General features: G+C 39.1%; 1 pseudogene; it reads left to right on the top strand.

The window, feature by feature from the left end:
- The first annotated feature begins 4,563 nt into the window (after nt 1–4,563).
- On the top strand, nt 4,564–6,166 carry LOC119523757 (annotated as a pseudogene).
- Nucleotides 6,167–10,039: the final 3,873 nt, after the last annotated feature.

The following is a 10,039-nucleotide window of genomic DNA, read 5'->3' as shown; positions in this document are numbered from 1 at the left end:
GTTCTGCCATTTGCTTTTTCATACTTTTGAGTTCCTCCTTATGTTTGCCCACTGTCTTCTTTATATCTTTCATTTCTTTTGCCATATCACCCCTCAACTCATTGAATTGATTTTTGAATTTATTTATGAGATCTGTTTGCTATTAATTAGTTGTTTGTTTCAATTACTGTATCTCAGTTGAAGTGTTAGTTTATTCCTTTGGCTGGTCCATATTTTTATATTTCCTAGTGTGGCTTCTAATCTTAAGCTGTCTAGACAACTGGTTTTCTTGATTAATTTATTCTGGAACTCATTTTCACTCTTTTACTTAGGGTTTTCTGTTGGTTGGATTTCTTGTCTATCTGTTCTTTGGCATTCAGTTCAACTTATTGTAGACCTCTATCATAACTACTGTTTAGTTGATTAGTTTTTCACCTCTTGTATTCTAGTTCTTGATCTGGCTCTATGTGACATTTTAGCCCATCTAGGCAGGGCAAGATGGCAGAGTGGTGAGGTGTGTGGTTAAGTTACTCCTCTGGGGCAGCTGCTAGCTAGCCAAGAACTGTGTGGAACAGCCACCTCAGGGAAATCTCTGATCAGTTATGCATGATAAAACAGCCTGGAATTAGTGAAGCAGCCAAGATACCAGCAAAACTTGTAAGTTTCCCTGGTCAGGGAGCTAATGTCCTTCCCCACCATGTGCAACAGACAGTCTTGTAGCTGGTTTCCCAAGGTAGGAGGAAGCAGTCTCTGCTGGGAACCACTGGGAGGGAGGCTCAAACTGGCCCAGTTTGCAGATTTGATTAACAAACTCAGACTGCTGAAGAAAAATTCCAACCACAGATAAACTGAGAGAAGACACTAGAGAATCCAGGAGCAGTCAGCCCAGCAGAGAGAATACAGGGCTAGGGAAAATAGGAAAAAAAGAGACTTTTGGAGTTGGGGGTGTTCAGAATACAGAGAATGGCACATATGCAAATCTGGGAAGCTGAGGCTTTTCTCCGAAAAGCTGTTTTTTCCTCATGGTTTCTTGTTTTCTCTTCACTTGCTCTCCAACTTCTTTTCTTGTAGCATTTCAATAGCCCATAAGATCCTCTGTGTCAACCCAGCCCCCCTGCAAGGGAAGAATTAAAGTTATCTTCGAGGGTTTATCATTATATGGTCCATAATTGACAAAACTCAGGAGCTGGGGAAAAGCCTTTCTTTTCCTTTTTTATTTTCTTTTTTCTTTTTCTTCTTTTTTTCTGTTTTGTTGTTTTTTTTGTTTTTGTTTTGCTTTTGAAATAGCTATTCTAAATAGACCATTACAGAAAGCCTCAAAGATTTGCAATTGGCCACTGGACACAGGCAATAGCAGAGCTAAGATAGCTCTGAGAGACAAAGCAATGAGTCTAGTGCAGGAGACAGTTCCCTCCAAGAAAAGGGGAGGGTGGGGCCCAGCTCAGGTGGCCAGACCTCCTTCAGAGAACTCAGTGCCCAAGGGCTGTAAAACAGAAGCCATCTTGAGTCTGCCATGTTCTCAACAGGGACAAAGTCTGCAGAGAATTAAAGGCAACTGTGACACCTCTTTACACTTCACATTGACAAGTGTCTCCCTCATTTTTGAAGGACAGTTTTACCAGATAAAGGATTCTTGGTTGGCAGTTTTCCTCTTTCAGTATTCTAAATACATCATACCACTGCCTTCTCACCTTAATGGTTTCTGCTGAGAAATCTACACATAGTCTTATTGAGCTTCCTTTTTATGTGATGGATCACTATTCTCTCGCTGCCTTCAGAATTCTCTTTGTGTTTAGCATTTGATAATATGATTATTATGTGCCTTGGTATAGGTCTACATGAATCTATTCTGTTTGGGGTACACTGTGGTTGGATCTATAATTTTACATCTTTCATAAGAGACAGGAAATTTTCATGGATTATTTTCTCCATTATTATTTCTTCCTCTTTTCCTTTCTCATCTCCTTCTAGGACACCCATGAAACATATATTTGTGTGCTTCATGTTGTCATTCAATTCTGTGAAACCCTGCTCATATTTTCCCATTCTTTTCCCTATCTGTTCTTTTGTGTGTAGGATTTCAGATTGTCTGTTTTAGTTCATGAATCCTTTCTTCTGCCTGTTTAAATCTGCCGTTCCGTGTCTCCATGTTGTTTTTCATCTCTTCTATTGTGCCTTTCATGCCCCTAAGTTCTGCCAACATTTTTTAAACTTTCAAGTTCTTCCTTATGTTCACTTATGTAAAATTTTCTTCTTTACATCCTTCATTTCTTTTGCAATATCTTCCCTCAATTTGTTGATTTTATGTTTGAATTAATTTAGCATATTTGTTTTAACATCTTTATTTAGTTGTTTCAATTCCTGTATCTCATTTGAAGTGTAAGTTTGTTCCTTTGTCTGGGTCATACCTGTTTTTCCTACTGTGATTCTTAAATTTTTGTCATCTAGGCATATGTTTTCCTTGATTACCCCAATCAGATTTTCCCAAACCAGACAGGAGCAAGTCTCAGGAGGAGATTGTGATTAGTATCAGGTTTCCCTGATGGTAAGACCCAGCATATTGTCAGGCTTTCCTGTGAGGCCTCTAGACTGTGTGCTTTTCCTATCCTGCTCAGCAAGTGGTGCTGTAAACACACAGCTCCTCACTGTCATAAAGAGGTGTGCTGCCTTTAAATCTCCATGGACCCTGTTCAGACAAGGGACTGAGGGGTCAAAAGCCAAGCTTAAGCTGCTTTGGTTTTTTCCCCCAGACCCTGGGGTCTGAGATCTCTGAGGGTGGGCAGCCATTTGAGCTGTGCCCCACCTCCAGTTTTCTTAGGGAAAATAAGCCCTTTAGGGAATTATCTCATGCACTTGAGGTTTTCCTTTAACTCCACACTTGTCTGGGACAGTGCTGACAATTAAAAATGTCTGAGGCTTTCTCTAATGAGCTACTTATAATGAGAAAACAAAAAAGGAAAAAAGAAAGAAGTTCCCTTTTCAGATCCAGACTTCAGCCCTCTAATTTACCATTCAAGAACCAGTGATGATACCCAGTTCTGTGTGCCCCTTTTCTTGGGACACAAACCTTTTCCAGTATTTTGAGCTCAGTCAATTCTAAAATCCTCTGTTTTCATTTATTTATGTATTGTTTTACCATGAGTCCCCTCTTCTTCCTGCTGGGAGACACCTCTGAGTTCTTTTCCTGCTTCTACAAGGTTTATCTGTGATCATAGTTTGTATTTAGTAGTCCATATTTGTTAATTAAAACTACAAATGGTGTTTGGTTGAGTTACTTTTCCTTGTTCCTGGTAGGGACTGCTACTTTTTCCAACAGGGATGTGTACCAACTCAGCCTGATGTGTCAGTGGGGGAGGAGCACCAGCTCCACAGTTTGAGGAGCTTTACTTGCAGTTCTGTGCTGCAATCTCAGCCATTCCACCCATTCCAGATTGGTGTATGATGTTATCTGCTCAGAGAAATACCTCTAATATTTATTCCAGATTATATACTAGTTGTTCCTGGTTATTTGCTAGTTGTTTTAGGGAACTAACTAAATTCCACTCCTCTCTATGCTGCCACCTTGCCCCACCTCTCTCTCTCCCAATTTTTAAGACAGTTTTCCCAGATAAAGAATTCTTTGCTGGCATTTTTCCACTTTCTTCATCTTAAACACATCATGCCATTGCCCTCTCACCTTCATGGTTTCTGATGAGAAGTCAGCAGTTAGTCTTATTGCGTATTCCTTGGATGTGATGAATTGTTTTTCTTTTGCTGCTTTTAGAATCTTCTCTTTATCTTTGGCATTTGACATTCTGACCCATATGTGTCTCATGGTATGTCCATTCAGATTTATTCTATTTCAAGTACATCGTGCATCCTGGACATGGATAGCTATGTCTTTCATAAGAGTTTGGAAATTTGGGGCCATTATTAACTCAAATATTGTTTCTGCCCCTTTTCCCTTCTTTTCTTCTTCTGGGACATCTATGATATGCATGTTCATGCTCTTTATGCTGTCAATCAATTCCCTGAGACCCTGGTCCATTTTTGCTACTCTTTTCTCTATCTGTTCTTTTGTTCTGTTTCAGATGCCCTATCTTCTAACTCACTGATCCTTTCTTCTGCCTGCTCAAAACTGCTATTGGATGTCTCTAGTGTACTTTTAATCTCATCCATTTTGTCTTTCATTCTCATACATTCTGTTAGTTTTTTGCATGCTTTAAAATTCTTCTTTATACTCACCCAGTGTTGTCTTAATATCCTTTATCTCTTTAGTCATATTTTGCTTCCTCTCATTGAGTAGATTCAGTAGATTTGTTTGAACGTCATTGATTGGTTGTTTCAAACCCTGTTTCTTGCCTGAAGTTTTAATTTTTTCCTTTACTGGGCTATATCATCCTGTTTATTAGTATGGCTTGTAGGTTTTTGCTGGTGTTTAGGCATCTGATTATCTGGATGGGGTTACTCTCTTTTGCTTAGGGCTTTGTTGATTTGCTTTATGTATGTCTCTTCTTTGACTCTTGGTTCAACTTACTTTAGATCTTTAGAATTGCTAATGCTTAACTGATCAAATCAAAGTTAGGGATGCTTCTGGTGCTCAGTATGTGGTCCTTTCCTTGTTTGCTGTGTCTGCAAGTTACCAAGAGAAGCAAGGTCTCAGGACTTTGGAATAGACCCATCACCTTCATGTTGACCCTGCTGATCAATCTGTCCCAACAATCTTAGTTGAAGATATGGGGTTCTGTGAGGAAAATGAGGGTGTGTATACTGGAAGCTGGGCAAGCTGGGGAGAGGTTATTATAACCTACTGTCCAGCTAACAATGAAGCAATAGCAAGTGTCCAACAGGCCTGTGTAGGGACTATGAAGAAACTGTAAAGAAAGCAAGAGAAGCATGGAAAATATGGGCAGGTATTGCTGCTCCAAAATGTAGCAAAATAATAAGACAGATTGATGAGCCTTTTGGGAGAGGATCCAAGAGCTAGTAAACTTGGTTTCTTTTGAGATGGGGAAAATCTTACTAGAAGGAGTAGGAGAAATTCAAGAGTTTGCAGATACTTGTGATTTTGCTACTGGCTTATCACGAATGATTGGGGAACCCATCTTGCTTCTGGCCATGCACTCATTGAACAGTGGAATACCCTAGGCCTGGTTGGAATCATCACTGCATTCAACTTCCCTGTGGCAGTGTATGGCTGAAACTGTGCTATTGCAATGACCTGTGGGAATGCTTGCCACTGGAAAGGTGCTTCAACAACTTCCCTCATTAGTGTAGCTGTCACAAAGATAATTACAATGATTCTGGTGGACAACAATCTGCCAGGTTCAATTTGTTCCTTGACTTATGGTGGAACAGATATTGGCACAACAATGGCCAAAGATGAGATGAACCTGCTGTCCTTCACTGAGAGCACACAGGTAGGGAAACACATATCTCTTATGGTGCAGGAGAGGTTTGGGAGAAATTTGTTAGAGCTGGGAGGAAATGATGCCATTATTGCTTTTGATAATGCAGACATCAGCTTAGTCATTCCATCAGCTCTCTTTTTAGCCATGGGGATATCTGGCCAGAAGCATATGCCTGTGAGGTGGCTGTTTCTACATGGAAGCATCCATGATGAAATTGTAACTAAATTTAAAAAGGCCTATGCTCAGAGCCATGTCAGGAACCCATGTGAATCTAATGTTCTCTATGGGCCACTCCACACCAAACAGGCAATGAGCCTGTTCCTTGGAGTGGTGGAGAAAGCAAAAAAAGAAGGTGGCACAGTGGTCTATGGTAGCAAGGTGATGGATCACCCTGGAAATTATGTATAACTGACAGTTATGACAGGTCTTGCCCAGAATGCATCCATTGTACACACAAAGACCTTTGCCCCAACTCTTTATGTCTTTAAATTCAAGAATGAATATGAGATATTTGCATGGAATAATGAAGTAAAACGAGACTTTCAAATAGCATCTTTACCAAGGATTTGGGAAGAATTTTCTGCTGGCTTGAACCAAAAAGATCAGATTGTGGCACTGTAAAAATCAATATTCAAATGAGTGGGGCTGAGATCAGAGGTGCATTTGGAGGTGAAAAACATACTGATGGTGGCAGGGAATCTGGCAGTGATGCCTGGAAACAGTACATGAGAAGATCTACTTGTACTATCAACTACAGTAAAGACCTTCCTCTGGCCCAAGGAATTAAGTTTCAGTAAAAATATATTAGATTCACATTAATTCAAGTCTTTTAGGCATTCCTGAAGCTATTCCTTCTGAGGAAGACAGAGAAAATTAATATTTGCTCTGAAAAGATAAATCATCATGTATGTGACAGTGCCTAATTCCATATACTTACTAAGCCCTGACTAAATCAAGAGACTCTTTATTAAAAAATATAAATAAAATTGTCATAACATAGCCATTTTTAGTAAAAGATGGATTGGATTTTTATTTCAGTAGTTATTGTCGTTCATGGTTTTTATAAAGTTTATGATTATTTTCTAATTAGAAAGGAAAATTCAGGTGATGGTAGAAATTTGGAAAACCCAGAACAGAACAAGGGAGGAAAAAGAACTGTCCTTAGTAGTCATAGGTATGTCTCCTGAGCAAGTACAGAATTCTTGTGGCTAGTATTGATTCACACCACATTTCTCTGGCAAGTATTGGAAAGGGTGTGATCAAAGGGGAAGAATGCCCCTTATATTCACAGGACCACAGCAAAAGACTCATGGAATAGTTTTCTGTATTCAAAATGACTAATAAGAATGTTCATCATCAATAGTGGCATCTCTTGCTCATGATGGCTTGGGTCACCATGGAAGAGAATGGTGGGTGGATTGTAGATTTTGCTCCTGCCCTAGAACTGGCCACCTGCCAAGGAATCTAAGCCAGAAACTCCCTTGCCATATTCTAATGAAAGTGCATATAAGTTGCTATGCCTTCCTCTTTAGACCATTTTCTTTTGCTATTTGGTTTCTGAAGTTGCCCTGGGATTTGTTCCCAGAGAATAGCTACAGTGTGCATGGCAGTATGTGCTTAAAGTGAACTGAGGCGAGTTCTCTTTGCCAGGTCTCACTCCTTCTCATTGAGAAGCTGTGGAAGAGGAGCCTTTGGACAGATTCAGCCCAGGGTCCCCTGCCAAGACCCTGATTTTTGAAGTTCTCCCTGGCAGTCTACTTTCCCCCATTAGGTAGCAGCCCTCCCCAAACCCTGCCAGATTGGATCAGGGCAGACACCTTCAGAAAAGATGAAATTTGTAGACTACCTAATGCATCAGAATAATTGGAAAGATTTGGACAACTGGCAAAGGGTTTGTTTAAATTATGACACAGAGAAGCAAGAAAATGAAAAAAAAAAAAACTAGGTAGTTATAAACTTAACCAGGGAAAGAAAGGTATTCATAATATATTCCATGACCCAGCTGCAAATATGCATGCTGACATCTTCAATGAAAATATCAAGCCAAATATTGATATTCCTATGGAAAGTATATTGGCAGTGGTGAGGGTACATGAAAGAGAGTTCTTTATTTTCTATAATGGAAAATCAACAACGGCTTAAATTACAAAAGCAAGAAGTACCAACATAGGCTTAGGGATATAGAAGTAAATTCAAAAGAATCATTGACTTTGAGTAAAGGCAAATGGGAAATGTGGAGATGAGGAATAGCTATTTTTTCAGAACAAGCTTTGTAGAACTTTCTGGTTCTTTAAACCAAGAGAATATATAACTGACAAAAAGTAAAAGCAATGAAGGAAATAATGTCAGAGAGTCAGGCACTCCAATTCTATATTTGTAAAGTCGTCTTCACTCTGTCTGCTCAGCACACAGCACACAGTTGTTTAATTCCCCATACTGACCTAGGGATTTTAAAAATATCTCATGAAATAAGCCTATTGAAAGCCAAATCTTCCTCCATAAGTCTCAAAATAGAGTATATTATTGTATATTGAGCTATATATGTCCTTTTAATAATAAACAGCTAAAAAAACCATACAATTTTAGTTATGATATGGTTTTCCTATAATCTTTTTTAAGGTTACAATGCTTAAGTATTCTAACCTGTTTTATTTAGTTAGTATAATACTTTCTGAAGAAATTAAGGAAGTAATTAAAGCATTTCTCAGGAGCCATATTCACCCTTGTGAAATTGTGCAAAATTATTTTTTATTGAAATATTTTCTTAGATCTTATTTTCCCAGTATTTTGTTTTTAGGTAAATGTTCCAAAATACAAGCTGCATTGGTGCATGTTACATTTATAATTTCTCTCCAATAAGGCATTTAAGTAGACTGTCCTTCCTAGGTTTCTATTTAGGCCATGATATTGTAGCTACTTTGGATAGTATCTCTAGTGCACTGTTAAGAGGGGGTGACTGGAATTCTAATCTTAGGAATAAAAGTCAGGTACAATTGACACCAACTCATTCATAATTTTTCTATACTTTTGTTGTTAACAAGAAGGACTGTTTTTTTGTCATAAATGTTTATGAAAAGCTTTTGCCTTTAAATTGTTCCTCTTTGCTCCTTTTTTACTGACCTAAGAAAAGTTGTTTATTCATATTTTTAACCACAAAAAAAAAACAACAGGGCTAAGGACCCATGAATTGGGTGCAGACCAATTCCAAAGGGCCCTGGGAACAGGGACAGGAAAGATGAAAAAATGTCTCTTTTCCCCACTTTGCATCCCCACAAGTTCACTTTCCTGGCCTGTGCAGCAGAAGGCACTCTTCTGCAAAGGTTCCCTGCAATGATGAGAGTGTATTTTTTCACCATCCTCCGGGTGGTGTTGAAACAATGGCTGATGGATTCCCTTTGCTGGGCAGACAAGAACCATGATTCAGAGCCAGAATTAGCAGTCCAAACTCGCGAATCAGAAGCCATGGTAGGGACTCAATTGTGCACCCCCTCCTTTTCCTGGGAAGGAAGGCCTTCACTCCTCTCTCCATTCACAGAGTCAGCCATGAACCAAAACTGAGGCAAGACTTGAGAGTGGAGGATGGGTGCCAGTCACTGCCAAGGGAGAAATTCACTCATGGTTTCTGCTGTAGCTTCTCAATCTCCTTGTCCTACTCTTTCCTGGGTGCTGTATGGCACTCTCTGAATTCCAAAGCCCCAAACCATTGATTAAGACAGTTCCTGCCTGTCCACTAACTGTCTTCTTTAGGAGAAATGTGCCCTGTCACATCTTTAGGAGAAATGTGCCACCATCTTCCCCAGGACTCCTAATTTAACAAATATTTTGGGGCATTCAGTTCCATCAAGGGAGAAAGGAACTGCAGCAAGGCTATGCTTCATGACAAAAAAAGTGCTAAGTAATTCAGCATTTCAGTTTTCACCTTTATATGTATATTGGTGAATATATTTTGGCACATATGGATGAGTATTTTGATATGTGTGTAAGGTATCTCATCATCCTTTCCTCTTACTAGACCCTATTCAGAAGTTAAATTTTTTGAGTTTGGGAGTTGTATTTTTTCTTGTTTTGCTTTGTTTATGTGCACCCTGCACACTGCTGACCAGAGACAAGACCATCAAAAATATTTTTTAGCTAATTCTTCACCTGTTACACTGAAGTTTTCTAAAATGAGGCAAAGGAGCCTAAGACCTAATATTACTAATATACTCAAGAACATCTTCAGAAGTGGAAGTAAGTTTCAATTCATGTGTCATCTTCAATTGATTGATAGCTGATTACCTGTATTGCCATGTTGGAAAGGGTTACAAAATCACGTCTGAGCTCAGTGGAATATAGCATAATTCAATTAATGATGCTATCACAAGTGCTGATAGCAACTGTTGTCAACAAAAATTTTCTTTTACCTTTCTACAGCAATTTGTTAGGAATTTTCATTATCATTAAGGAGCAAATTGATGCCCAGATTGCCTCAGTCCTCAGCTTCTGAGTTATATCTGGATTCCTAAATGCAAACTCTCCTTGAATTCTATCTTTCCTGCAAAGAAGTCAAAGACCCAATTTAACCACATACTGATTTAACTTCTCTCCTGGGTCATGAGACTTGCTCTGCTTCTAACATGATCATGACCACTGCTGCTCTTTCACTTATCCATTTAACAAATATTTGAGTG

This window comes from Choloepus didactylus, chromosome X (assembly GCF_015220235.1).
Source record: "Choloepus didactylus isolate mChoDid1 chromosome X, mChoDid1.pri, whole genome shotgun sequence".
Lineage (NCBI taxonomy): Eukaryota > Metazoa > Chordata > Mammalia > Pilosa > Megalonychidae > Choloepus > Choloepus didactylus.
Note: the sequence above shows the minus strand (reverse complement) of the source record. Positions and strands in the feature narration are given on the sequence as shown.